The following is a 13,394-nucleotide window of genomic DNA, read 5'->3' on the forward strand; positions in this document are numbered from 1 at the left end:
TATATATATATATATATCCTACATTCATAACTACAAAATATCATCACTAACAATATATTAGACACAATATAGTTTATGTTTGGGTGATTTGGTCTCACTTTTGGAATAAAACACAAAGAACCTGACTTGTGTAGGTAGATATATGAAAGTTGGACAATCCACCAAGATATAGAAACTATCGTTCTATGTACCAGATAAATAGGAATCATTATTGATAGGAATTCAATGAACTTACATTCATTCTAGGTACGACGCAGAAAAAAACGATAGCAACGGTGACAATTAACACTATCAAGTGTAGTCCGCAATACAGAATGCGCCGGCATAGTTTACTGGCTTTCCCTCTATTGTACATGGCAATGAAACGATCTGAAATACGACATTAACATTTTCAACCTTACAAAATCACAATGTTATAAATATAGGAACACAGGACGAGAATGTGTGCAAAAACGATCATCAAACCTTACTGTACTGTTTGGCAACTAATCTTACATCAACATGCAGGTCATTCAAGTAGTATTTCATGGAGCAATGTGATGAAATCCAATTGTAGACAACTAGCCCAAACACTACTGGCCACATGTGGACAAACAGTCATGGAAACACCGACACGGTACAAAGGTAACGAACAAAAGGTAAAAAAAAAAACTAAAATATATATCATGAATATACGCAGTGCTGGTATGCTATAGCTATGTACTTAATTTATTTTTCAACGTACCTCTGGCCATATATGCAAAGCTAACATCTTCGGGCTCTTTGTATTCATAAGGCTCCTCTTCGTGGTCTTCGGAATTGGCATATCGGGGTTCAGGAGGGCCAGGGTGCGGGGCATAGTCGTTGCTATAACCGGTCCCATCGGGGCCACCATGTGTTTCTTCTCGATTCTCCTGTTCCGACATACTCTTTGTTGTTTGCTGTGATGTAATCAAGAAATATGTAAAAAAAATTAAACATATACCTCTTCAGAGACATGCAAAACAACCATTTTTATTGTCTCTACACTTTAAACTGTTACACAAAATCGTTAATCATGTTTAGACTGGATCCACCCAGTCTGCTCTTAGTACCATTGCTATGTTTACAGCATTAGACGTTATGCTATAATATATAATAATCATCAATAAGTATATTGCACAAATGCTATGATCAGACCCAAACTGTAACAATGACTTGTGTTGCATTCGCTATGAGGCACAAATTACGGATAACGGAAAAAAATATATATATCCACTACTCATAATTCATTTTTACAGACACGTTAAAGCATGCATTTCTTCGCTCAAGCGTGCCTTTATGCAGATTTTAAGGTGTGCTAAAAGATATGTTTCGTGCAGTGGTTTCATAAAAATAACAGTGATCAAGATGTCTTAAATACCTTAGTATGCTTCCACGTTGACATCCAGTCCAGTCCGATATGCAACAAAAATGCTCTGCCAGGGTCCTACGATCTGACAAAACAAGGCTACCATATGATATTTCTTTGATAACATGTTACATAAACATTGTCTATACACGGCTACCATAGGCCATTTCTTTGATGTCTTCTTACATAAACAAAATCTACACGAGACTGTGCAGAAATATACACAGGCTCACGTATGGTCCTTGTTGTTATGAGTCTATGCGGGGTTATGACCCCACAGCCTTCAACAATTGCTAGAAAACTTTGATAGTATTGTTAATATTCAATATTGTGGGTGTACGTTGGGCAGGTACTACATTCTTGTTTTGACGCGTTATAGAACATGAACATCTCTTTCTGATAGTTTTACAACGGTATTCCTAATTAGTCCTGTGCACATTTTTTATTGACGATTCCTATTATCCCCATCGCTACATTGTGAAAGTGTTTTCTGCTCTTCATGATGATCATGTTGAGGTTAGAACCATTGTTTCTTCAAGATCAAATCACTTTACTTTGTGGAGGAGAGTTAAGGGTAATAAACAATACATCGAAAATATAAACTTTACAGAGCCCTTTAGAATCTATACTCTTCCTTTACACAATAGGTGGCACAAGCAAAACATACATATGTTATAAGAGTAAGAGCTTGTATATGACATATGGATCGTGTCCGGCCATTGACGTATGGATCGTATCTATGCTTTGTCTTCAGACATAAGGTCGATCGCTTTTGCTAGCTCTTGAGTTTCTAAGTACATATAATGTTGGCAGTGGGTTAAATACGGGAAGGTTTGTTCATTCACATATGATGTAGTATTTCGTGATACATGAAGCTTCTTTGCGCTGAAATAATGATATTTTTCAAAACAATGTTTAAAAATAAATCAATGGTGAGATACCTTAACGGTGTGGCCGGTCATAAGAGGCTATTCGGCCCACACACAAAAAGCTGTTTGATCTCCCTCATTCTTAGTAGACTTGTTCGCGGAAAACAACAACATAAAACGTTCTCATGTGAAAGAAATATTTTTAATGCTTCTAAGCTTTTAATTATCTTTTCGTAACAACATTAATTTCATCTCTAGCAGGCGAGGCCAATTTGATTGTCTATTCTGATCAAAGTTAGTAAAGCCTTCGGTGACTTCTTCGTGTACCACTTAGCCTTTCTATGCGTAGTTGTTGTCCCACCAAAGAAAAGTTAATTTCAAGCTAAAAAAACCATTATGGCCAAAATTTACTCGAGAGCAAATGGATCTGGATCTGAAAATATTCGAATGGGAATTCATTAAACCATTACTATAGTCATATTCACGAAGAAAAAGCCAACAACATTTCTTATTGGAATATGATGGATTCCAGACTTCTCCTAGATCCTGAACCAGTGCTGGCCATTGTCAAGAGTGATTAGGAGCAAATTTAAAGATAAGGTTTTGAATGTGTAAACGGGTAAATGAGCATTTTGCAATTGGCAGTACTCTTCTCTTCAGCTGTGAGGCGTTTCTATGAAGTTCTTATACCAACATAGCCGATACTTACATATCCTTGACATTTCCCCAGTCGCAAATAACTGGCTGCTTTATAGAAGTGGTGTTTAACAAAAGTTCGATGAACCCTGTTCCAACAAAGAGCATAGTTCGGTATACTGCAATGACTGGTGGTGGAAAATTATAGGTTTTGGATGTTCTATTAGGTTTGCGCAGACGTGACATGTACTGGAGTGCTGGGTCTGTGTCTGTTTGGGCCAGCAACCAATTATATTACTTCACCCCCAGGGGGGTAGCAATCATGCAGCATTTGCTTTGCGCTTCCTCAGTGCTAAGTACTATGTTCCCTGTCTCAAACAGAGATGGGTATACATAGGTGTGAAGTGTACTCTTTAACTTTCACTCCCCTCTTGGTGTTTTTCCGGCCAATTTGATGAATTGGCCTTCTTTCGATCAACAAATTCTGTCGAAAGTCATTGGCAGTGTGGCGCCGCATTACTGAAGATTCTTGACAAAAATGAAAACAACGAAACCACGGTTATACGCTCCCAAGCATTGTCTGCAAATCTTGTGATGAATCTGACCTATGGTTCACTTTACCCTCCTCCCCCATCTCTGCCCTTTGTTGTGACTCTGTTATTACTTCAAGCACATTTGCGAAGTTACCGCGCAAAAGAGGGTCGTCATAGCACCGAAGGTCATGCGATCGAATCAAACAGATAAGAGACAGTGCGCCCCCTCTCAAGTTACCAATGAACTGCTTAAGAGGGATATGTGTTGAATTTAATGAATGTCTGAACGTTTTACTGAAAATTGACAAACATACCCACCTCCACATCATATTCACCCTATACAAGGACGTTCTTCACTCTGTAGAACGTCCCCTTACCCTATATAACTCCATTTTTGGTCACCAAAGTGCAGTTTATCCGGAGCCCTTTATACCGAAATGGACCAATTTTGTGCTTAGGCTGCCGGAACATTGAATCTTATTATTGTTGTTACGGATGGTTAAAAATAAACCAAAACGATACTGTAGCATGCTTTATTGCGTGATTGTACATTGTTCTGAAGACGACTACATTGTTGAATCTTAACATTTGTCTTTTCAACAGATTTAAACTTTTCTTGGAAGATTTTCGTGTGAAAGGAGGCCACAAGAACGAAAACAAACATCGACGACCGGCTTTCAAAATGTCACCTTTCAGTGCGCATGCGTTCATGACATTTCGCAATTTCACAACCGACCTAACGTATTGTCTCTCATTTCATTACAGATAATCGCATGCTCTGATGGATACGAAGATAAATAAAACACCCTTTGATGATTCTTAAGATAATTAATAACATGTAATGATTATTAACATGATTTTAATAGAATATCCAAGACTTATAGGTATAGAACGTAGACATGGTCACGGATGAATCTTGTACATCAAGTAATTGTTCGACGACGGTAGAAGAAAAATGACAACAGTAGACACAGTGACTTTTGTAAGCTGTGGGGCTACAATTGTGCAACCAATGAGGTTTTAAACCTTCTTGCTACAACTATACGTATATACAAGCAATCAACCCAAATGAACAGGTATAGTCAAATAAGCGTAACGTATCGTTTACACCACTGATTCTAAGGTGTTGATATTCTTGGATATGGTGTTTGATGTTGTTCGATGATATGAAAACAGGTTTGCTTAAAAGGTCAGCCGGCCGAGATGTGGGCCCGAGTGACGCCTTGTCCTTGTGTCTCCGGAACGGCCTCAGGCTCCACGCGCTGATCACGCAGGACTGAGGGCGGTGTGTCACCTGGCAGACAACGTGCACCTAGTCAGGCCACGGGTCTTTAGCCTGGCCGCTAGACTGTTTTCAGGCCCAGCACTAGATCCTGACTAACTAGTACTCAGAGTCAGACTCTGAGTACTAGCTAGTCAGGATCTAAATAGCCTGGATGCCAGACTGTTGTCAGAGCCACTACTAGATCCTGGCTAGTACTAATCAGGCCATGGATATTTAGTCTGGGTGACAGACTGTTTTAAGGCCCAGCACTAGATACTGACTAGCTAGTACTCAGAGTCAGACTCTGAGTACTAGCTAGTCAGGATCTAAATAGCCTGGATGCCAGACTGTTGTCAGAGCCACTACTAGATCCTGGCTAGTACTAATCAGGCCATGGATATTTAGTCTGGGTGACAGACTGTTTTCAGGCCCAGCAGTAGATCCTGACTTACTAGTACTCAGAGTCAGACTCTGAGTACTAGCTAGCCAGGATCTGTTTAAAGGCTGGGTGCCAGACTGTTGCCGGGGTCGGCACTAGATCCTATCTTGTACTAGTCAGACCATTGATATTTAGCCTGGGTGCCAGATTGTTTTCAGGGCCAGATCCTGACTAACTAGTACTCAGAGTCAGACTCTGAGTACTAGTTAGCCAGGATCTAATAGTATCTAGCCTGGGTGCCAGACTTTCACCACATATTTTTCATAAGCAGTTCGTTGGTGACCTGACAGAGGGCGCACTCTCTCCTATCGGTTCAATCCGATCGCATGACCTTCGCTGCTATGGCAACCCTCTTTTTCGCGGTAACTTCACAAATGTGCTTGAAGTAATAACAGACTCGCAACAAAGGACAGAGATGGGGGATAAACTGAAGCATAGGTCAGATCCATCAGAAGATTTGCAGACAATTCTTAAGAACATACAACCGTGGTTAGGTTGGGTTTGTCAAGAATCGGCGCCACACTGCCGACGACCTTCGGCAGAATTTGTTGATCTGTAGAAGGTCACCGAATTCATCCAAATGTTCAGAGCATTACCAAAGTAAAGAGGGCAATCAGATATTATTAGCAGACTTCACACCTGTATATCGATTTTAGAACCTTCTAGTGTCACAGGGAACATTCCAATTCTGCATTATATGTATATAACATGCGAAACAACAACAATACGAAGTCTCTATTCCCCTGAGGTGAAGTAATGATTGATTACTTTCTCCATATCCAAGAGTTGACTGACCTCAGGCCGACCCAGAACCAGTACTGCAGTACATGTACCGTCTTCCCAAAATTTACTGACAATCCGACTATTACCTTTGCCAAGAAGGTTATGTTTTCGGTAGCGTTTGTGTGGGGGTATGTGAGTATGTATGTGGCACTGGTTCAGCGCGATAACTCATAAAGCTTTAAATGCATTGTCATGAAACTTGGTAGGTGGGTAGGTCTTGATAATACCTAGAAATAATTAGATTCTGGACACCCTGGCAGCTTATTTTGACATCTTTACACCAGCTTTAGTATACTAGCATTCTGTGTACATTTGCGAAACGCGCAAGGAGACAAAAAGACAAACCAGCTGCAACTTTTCATTCCTTTCAAAAGTTTTAGCATGCTACAATGAACCACAAACATGATGCTTTATCAAACTTTTACTTTTCAATTTAAAAACCGTTCCTACATGTACAAACGGTACTATATTGATTTTTCTTGTAATGTTTTGATGTTTACGAACTCGTGTCAAGGACGCTGAATCCGGTAGGACTTTCCCGCCAAAACCCGGTTGTTTCTTTCAAACGTTCTGACCTCAGCTATGACGTAAGCTGTGGTCCAATGACGTGCGACTTTTATGTGGGCCAACTGGCCAAAGACGTGGACGGGGGGTGGAAAGGACGTAACTACAGAGCTTGACCTTTCAGAGGGCGTGTTTATCTTAAGTCAGGGTCGTAGGTGAAGTACTAAACAATAAACAACAAAATGGCGACTGCGTACAGTTATGTACGTTATCGTGCGTAAGATTGACGGCATTAACAACGGAGACAGAACAAAACCATGTCTACTAAAGGACGGGAGTCTGCATTTGTATACCACTTTCCACTGAGATGTATTGAAAATTGTTATCATTGAGCGAAACTCCAAAACTCTCATAGTTCAAACGAATTTTACTAGAACTGATGATTAAAGAAGTTTATATCAATTTTGTGAGTTTTTGTCGTTCAAATAATACTTTACAACATGAATCATATCCAATTTGAACTCTCTGAGAGACATTATAGGAACCATAATGAAATTTACATCCATAAATGACGAGAAAGTTAACTTTGAAAATTCAATTTTACTGCCCTGAAATCGCCTTGGGTGCCTTTAAGATTGCATTGCCAAAGAATAGCAGAAGTGACTCATTTTGGTTGAGATGTATATGTTGATAACATTACTGACATGTCTTCTCGCAGTACGGTACAAAAATAGGTATAGCTGTATTTCAACATTCCAATCCGTCCCGGTGTCGCGGCTGGGGTGCCACGTGTGATCCATCAATGTCATGGATGTACAATGTCAGAAGAGTGAGGTGTGTGGGGGGGGTGTAATATTAACCAGTATATATCTAACGTTTTACTCAAAAGATATCATGTCTGACACAAAAAACTAATGTACATTATCGCAGTCAAGGTTGGCCTATAGCTAGCAAGGGGACAGGCAAAACGTTACAAGTAGTTAGAGACAAAACGCTAAGAGCTAAGAGAGAAACCAGAGCCACAAAATAGCTCAACTATGGGCGTGACTGCCATGCAAAGACATGGCTGGCTATGCAAGACAAAATTGGCGCTGCACACGTACGGTCAGACCACCAGACTTAAACGGATACTATCATCTTTCGAGATGGAAGGATGCCTACTACTACTACTGCATGTCAATATTGTCCATTGCATCATAGCTTCAGATGTCTACTATACTCATACATACATCAGACGATGCACCTACAATGGAGGAGTTTCCGTATGTCGTCTTTTAAAATAAACCATTGCATCCGTCCCTGATCTCAAACTACGATGCACATACGGTGATATTGTCACGGGACAAAAGCGTTGCAGATGCATCATACGATGTATGTGACCAGAGCCTTAATTAGCAGCACTGTCAGTGTAAATCTGTTGATCCCTGACGCCCTGACACGTACACTAGTGGTGACAGGTTACAGTGGCTCATGATTGATGAGTTTATCTGAAAGGTGAAGGCTTTAATGGTGCCCGATGCGGTTTTGGGGGCTTGGAAACCAGACTTTTTAACATTCTTCAGTGTTAGTTATTTGCATGTTAAGTTGAAACAACACTATCCCGATGTATGTTGACATTCATGGAGCAACAAAGCCAAAAATTGTGACGAAAAACGGTTACTGGTAGGATCCTGGCCTGATTTTTGGGATACAACCCAGAAAATAAGGACTAATCTTGGGGCTTGTTTTTGCGCTGTTTTGAATGCCTAGAATATGAAATACTGATGCAAATGTGCTAATGTGGGGCAGTATGTATCAATATCGATTGCCTTATTAAGAATTTCCAATTTTGCCGCTCAGAAATTGCATTGGATGACTTTAAGCACATTCACACATAGCCGAATATGGCCTCCCTACTAGCCGGACTGTCCCAACCATGTGGTTAGTAAGTCGGCTGTGGTTGGCTGACGTTCGGAGAGGTCGGCTCCTATTCGGCTGCGCCAAAAGTAAGTTTTGAAATACGATTTGGTGTGGGCAGGAGGTTCGGTTATGGTTGGCTGGTGTTTGGGAGTAGGTCAGCAGTGTTCGGGTGTCAAAGTTGACTCAAATTTAGCTCAAATTTGATTCGACTCGAATAGAAATGTAGGCCTAAATCTAGCCAGACTGCTCCCAAACTTGGTGGTCGCGGGAAGGTACTGAATGTATGACAAGTAGCTATAGGGGCTTTTCATTTTTATGCGCTCAGACAAACCTTGTATAAGAACTTTATACTCGTGTGTGCTGCCACACGACCCCACTGGAAAGTTGAATAGCGCCATGCCCGTTTGTTACGATCTTTCTCTGACCGAAGGATGTACGTGTATGCTTGGAGATTAGTAGCATGGACCAGTATCAAAACTGCAAATCAACGACCTAGTTTCTGTGACAGCCATACTGATGATTGTAGTAAAGACTGTGTTACTAGAACAATAGGACTGAGACAATAGCGTGACCTTGATGACCTGTTGGACATTCTTTATCCCGATTCCGTCACGTTCTGACATTTGACGTGCTCCCTCTTGCAACTACAAACGAACAACTTTAACTGATGAAATAGGAAAATACATTAAAGAATGTTTCGATCTTAGAGACCACATGTTAGAGAATAGTTAACCTTTATTGTTACATCATACATATACTCTGTACGCAAGATGACGTTATCCACACATGTATGTAGCTTTGTTAGATCTTTAGTTAAGTTGTAGAAGACCATACAAAAGTCTCTGTACTTTTTTGTTGTGTCAATAAAATATAAAGAATCTCACTGATTATATTGTCAGTTTTCAAAAACGCAAATACAGAAAATGGTCGCTGTCTTCAAGCTTTTTCAGCAGATTCCATGATCGAAATCTTTTATTCGAACTGCCTGAAAGTTCATCTGTGTTGGTTTGGTTAATTTGGAGAAGGGTCATTGAACTGCGAGTCACAATACAAAGAACTTGACAGTCTTTGTGAAGCACTGAATGGGTAGATTTAACGGCCAAATAGATAGAGAACCACCCTACGATACAATACAAGAAGCCGTTTTCCGTCAGCGACATCGCATTGTTGCTTCACAGATATCAGTATGTTATAAGATAGGATTGATTCAACTTACTACATTGAAAGAATGACCAGAAAGTTGACTTTGAAAATCCAGTTTTGCTGCCCTGAAATTGCATTGGATGCCTAGAACAAACTGTGATGTGAAGTCTAAAATTTGGGGAAGTGAAACTTTTATGTTGTAAGATCGATATCCTTCCTCAATCTTGAAAAGTGTACAGTCTATTGCAGGATCTACCTGGTACAGCGTTTGTCTGATCGCCATTGTTAAAGACTGCGCAGTCAATTAAACCGAATAATCATGAGGCACACGAAGGTCACCGAGTTGTCACGTTTACATAGAATGTCTCAAAAGAATCCGCTCAAACATCCCCTGGATTCAGGAACCTTCGAGTAAAAGCTTCCCCAATCAAGGGGATGTTGGAGGGGATTCTTTTTTCGTATTACCTTCGATTTTGTACTACCCGTTTTCTGACAGTTGTTCTTCAACTGTCAAGTAACAGATACCAGTAAGCCTCGCCCCAACCTCTCCAAGCAGATCCCTTTCGATGGCACTAAGAAAGTATCCACTAGCCAGAGGAGTGTCCATAAAGTAGCCACCGACGTTTCGACTGTCGGCAGATCCTTCGGTGGCTCATGGACACTCTGGCCAATGGACATTGGCCACCGAAAGGGATCTGCTTGGAGATCAGTTTCGGAGTATATAGCATGGAAAAGTCTGTGGCTTCAGGGCATTGACCCGGTTAGACTACCTCTCTAGTGATGCATGTGTAAAGGGAGGGGGCAGTAACTTGTGTAACATTTGAGTTCGACTCTGTATCTGCGTGTTACAATTTTCTAGGTAGCTGATTAACTTAATCTGCAAGGCAGATCATAAAAACCTGAAATCGTCAGTGATCTGTAAGTTGACTTAGACCTGTTGTAATTTATAATCCCCAAACACTTTCTTGTGAAAGATTATGTCTTCCCTCGGGCATACTTTTCATGGATTTTCTTCAAATAAGTCTCAAAGTCTCACAGAAACGTCTTCAACTCGTCACACAGCGACCACGCTGTACAAACTACCACAAGAATTTCACAATCCTACGCTGTGTTTCTTTTTTACGAGTTAGTTTTGTAGAAAAACAAAGCAATTAGTACTTGTCTTCTGCGTAGCCAGTAACCTTTTCTGTGACATATATTAAAGGACACGATTTGGCAGCGCCCATTTTTTAATCAGTCACAGCTAATTTCACGGCTGCGTCAAATCAGTATAGATCACTAGCTGTGATCAAAACAATGTTTGTATACATTTACTTGTTCGTGATACCATAAGATATCTTAGGTGCTATACGATCTTTTACTGACTGGCAAGGTGTATGACCAAACCTTAAAGTGTTCTCAAAAGTGAAGAACTACCACAGTTTGACATGCCGGCTTAAATGAGAGATAAGAAGATAATGAGGGTCTTCCTGTGGGTCAACAAGCATGACATGCGCTGCGGACTCCTTTGTGCAAACAGTATGTGTGTGCCGTCACTCTATAAACAGAGATTAAACTTGAATATAGTTTTCAAAGACAGTGATGTTCACCATAGGTACACATACATATTCTCTTACTAGAGACTAGAAATGTCACAAAATTTTTGTTTTCGTGGTTGTGTGAAGTCAATAGCCTCTACCAGGCTTCGGGATGCGGCTGGGAAAAAAGAGTAGAAATTGACCAATGGACAGATAGCACAAGAGTTAGTCCGCGAGAGAGTGCAATTTTCTCGCAAACCAACTCCCCTGGTATGCTATCTTTCTACTTGGCCAATTTCTACTCCTTTTTCATCCGCTTCCCGAAGCCTGATCGAGACTATGAAGTCATGTATGTGGTCGGCTGCCTGTAAGTTTGTCCGCCGGGTGAGTGTAGGAAATTATGCGGGTCAGATCACGTTAGACAAGGGTGTGTGACGGCAGCTTGATCCGAGGTGTCGATCTGGTATTCATCTTAATTATAGTAACGTGGACCAAAGGTCGCTAGCTTTGGCTGGTTGGCATTGTTATCATAACAGAAGGATATAGTCAAAACTACCAGAAAATACCACTCAAGGGACCGATGAAGTCTGAGTTTGAGTTTATAAGGATTCACAGTTAGCATACGTGTACATGACAGTAGCTAATCATCCTATGGTCCGTTCTAAGTAACTTCTAACACATAACACGACCCACAGGAAAATATACAAATATACAAATTTGACAACAATGGCGAAATAATGTAGCACACAACTTAACATAAGACCATATACTACTTAGGGATAAATACGGTTTCATATCATTCCAAAATACAAAAAAAGTACAAAAAAAATTCTTTTTCTTGGCATTTGTTTGGGGTTTTGGCCAAGTCTATGTAGTTACGTTCAGATGTTATGCACACTACTGTTCTGACTCTCCTTGCACATGGTCCACTTCTTGCCTCGTACAGACCCAGGACCAATCAGTACCATATACAGTTTTTAATTATTACTTACTCTGTCTTTTTGTACATAATGTATTGTACATAATGTATTTTTGATCCAGTCTTCATCCATGTAATTTTATTGTAGGATTTTGTATAGATATTGTATTGTAGTGTCTGGGAGGGCAACTTGCAGAGCTGTTTATACGTCTGTTTGGCCCTCCCTTTCAATTGTATAGTTCTTGTACCAGTGGCGAATCCAAATAAATAAATAGACAGATGGTCACTATGGATAGGATTTTTTACAGTATCTTCATGCTTGGACCAAGAAGAAAACTATCTAAGAGACCATCAAAAAGTGGTCATGTGGACCAGGTCGTCCTTCTGTAGAGGTGTTCACTTGTACATGTTTGACTGTACAGCAATAACCAGGTGGTCCTTATGTAGAGGTTTTGGCGGGTTTACAGATACAGATACAAGAAGAACTTAATTGCGCAACAGATCTAGTATAGCGGGTACATATACAACGTATGGCAAAATATACATACATAATTTGTGGTGTTAACATACACATATGGTGGTGTTGAGAATATCTAACAATTCTACTAACTGTACTAGGAATCTGGTCTGCTTCATAAACAATGTATAACAAAAGAGAGACACTAATTATACTAATCTAACTCTATTAATACAATGTAGTAATAAATTGTGTCAGGAATTAATTACGTTTTCTCGTTTTGTCATTGAATTGTGTACAAATTGGCCTACATAAGTGCAAATGTTGACAGGGCATGATAGTAACATATAGAATATCTCACAGAAGAGTCAAACGTTTCAGATAGTATCCATGTCCGCTATGAGTCTGAAGACAGTACATGTATTACCTGTATACAGATAAGTATTCCCTACACTTTTCTGTAGACCCAGTCACCGATATGAAACAGTGAATGCTATCCAAAAGGTCTGACTTAACAGTATTTATCCAGTTGCTTGAATTCTTTTGTATTTCATAACATGCCTGCATGTTACTTTGCCTATGGCACGATATTACTTCAACTAGTTCGTGCTATGAATAGCTTGTGAGATCTCTGTAATTTTGAATATAGGTGATTGGATTAATGCAATACTGGTTTTCTTCTTCCTCAACGTTTGGGAAGAGGAGAGGGCTAACTAACCTGAGATCTAGTATTCGTGGTTTGTGATTTTATTTTACACAAGACGCCCATGTATACAAGGGGAATTTGTATCAGTTGTTTATGAAACAACTCCACACGCGGTATGTGTGTGTGTGTCTGTGTCTGTGTGGTCAAAATGCCATATGTGTGTGTTTTTTCAGTACTCCAATGTGTATAGAATTGCATGGTTTCCTACATTTTCCTTGAAGTTCTCTAACATTCACAATACCGAACTTGACAAAAACACTTAAAATCTTTATGTCGATTTCTGCATTAAAATACGTAGGCTACTATGTAAATTGTGCTGATTAAGACAAAAAAAATATAGAAAGGTTCTAGAAGGT

Source organism: Branchiostoma belcheri, unplaced genomic scaffold (genome assembly GCF_001625305.1).
Source record: "Branchiostoma belcheri isolate BF01 breed outbred unplaced genomic scaffold, Haploidv18h27 scaffold62, whole genome shotgun sequence".
NCBI classification, from domain to species: domain Eukaryota; kingdom Metazoa; phylum Chordata; class Leptocardii; order Amphioxiformes; family Branchiostomatidae; genus Branchiostoma; species Branchiostoma belcheri.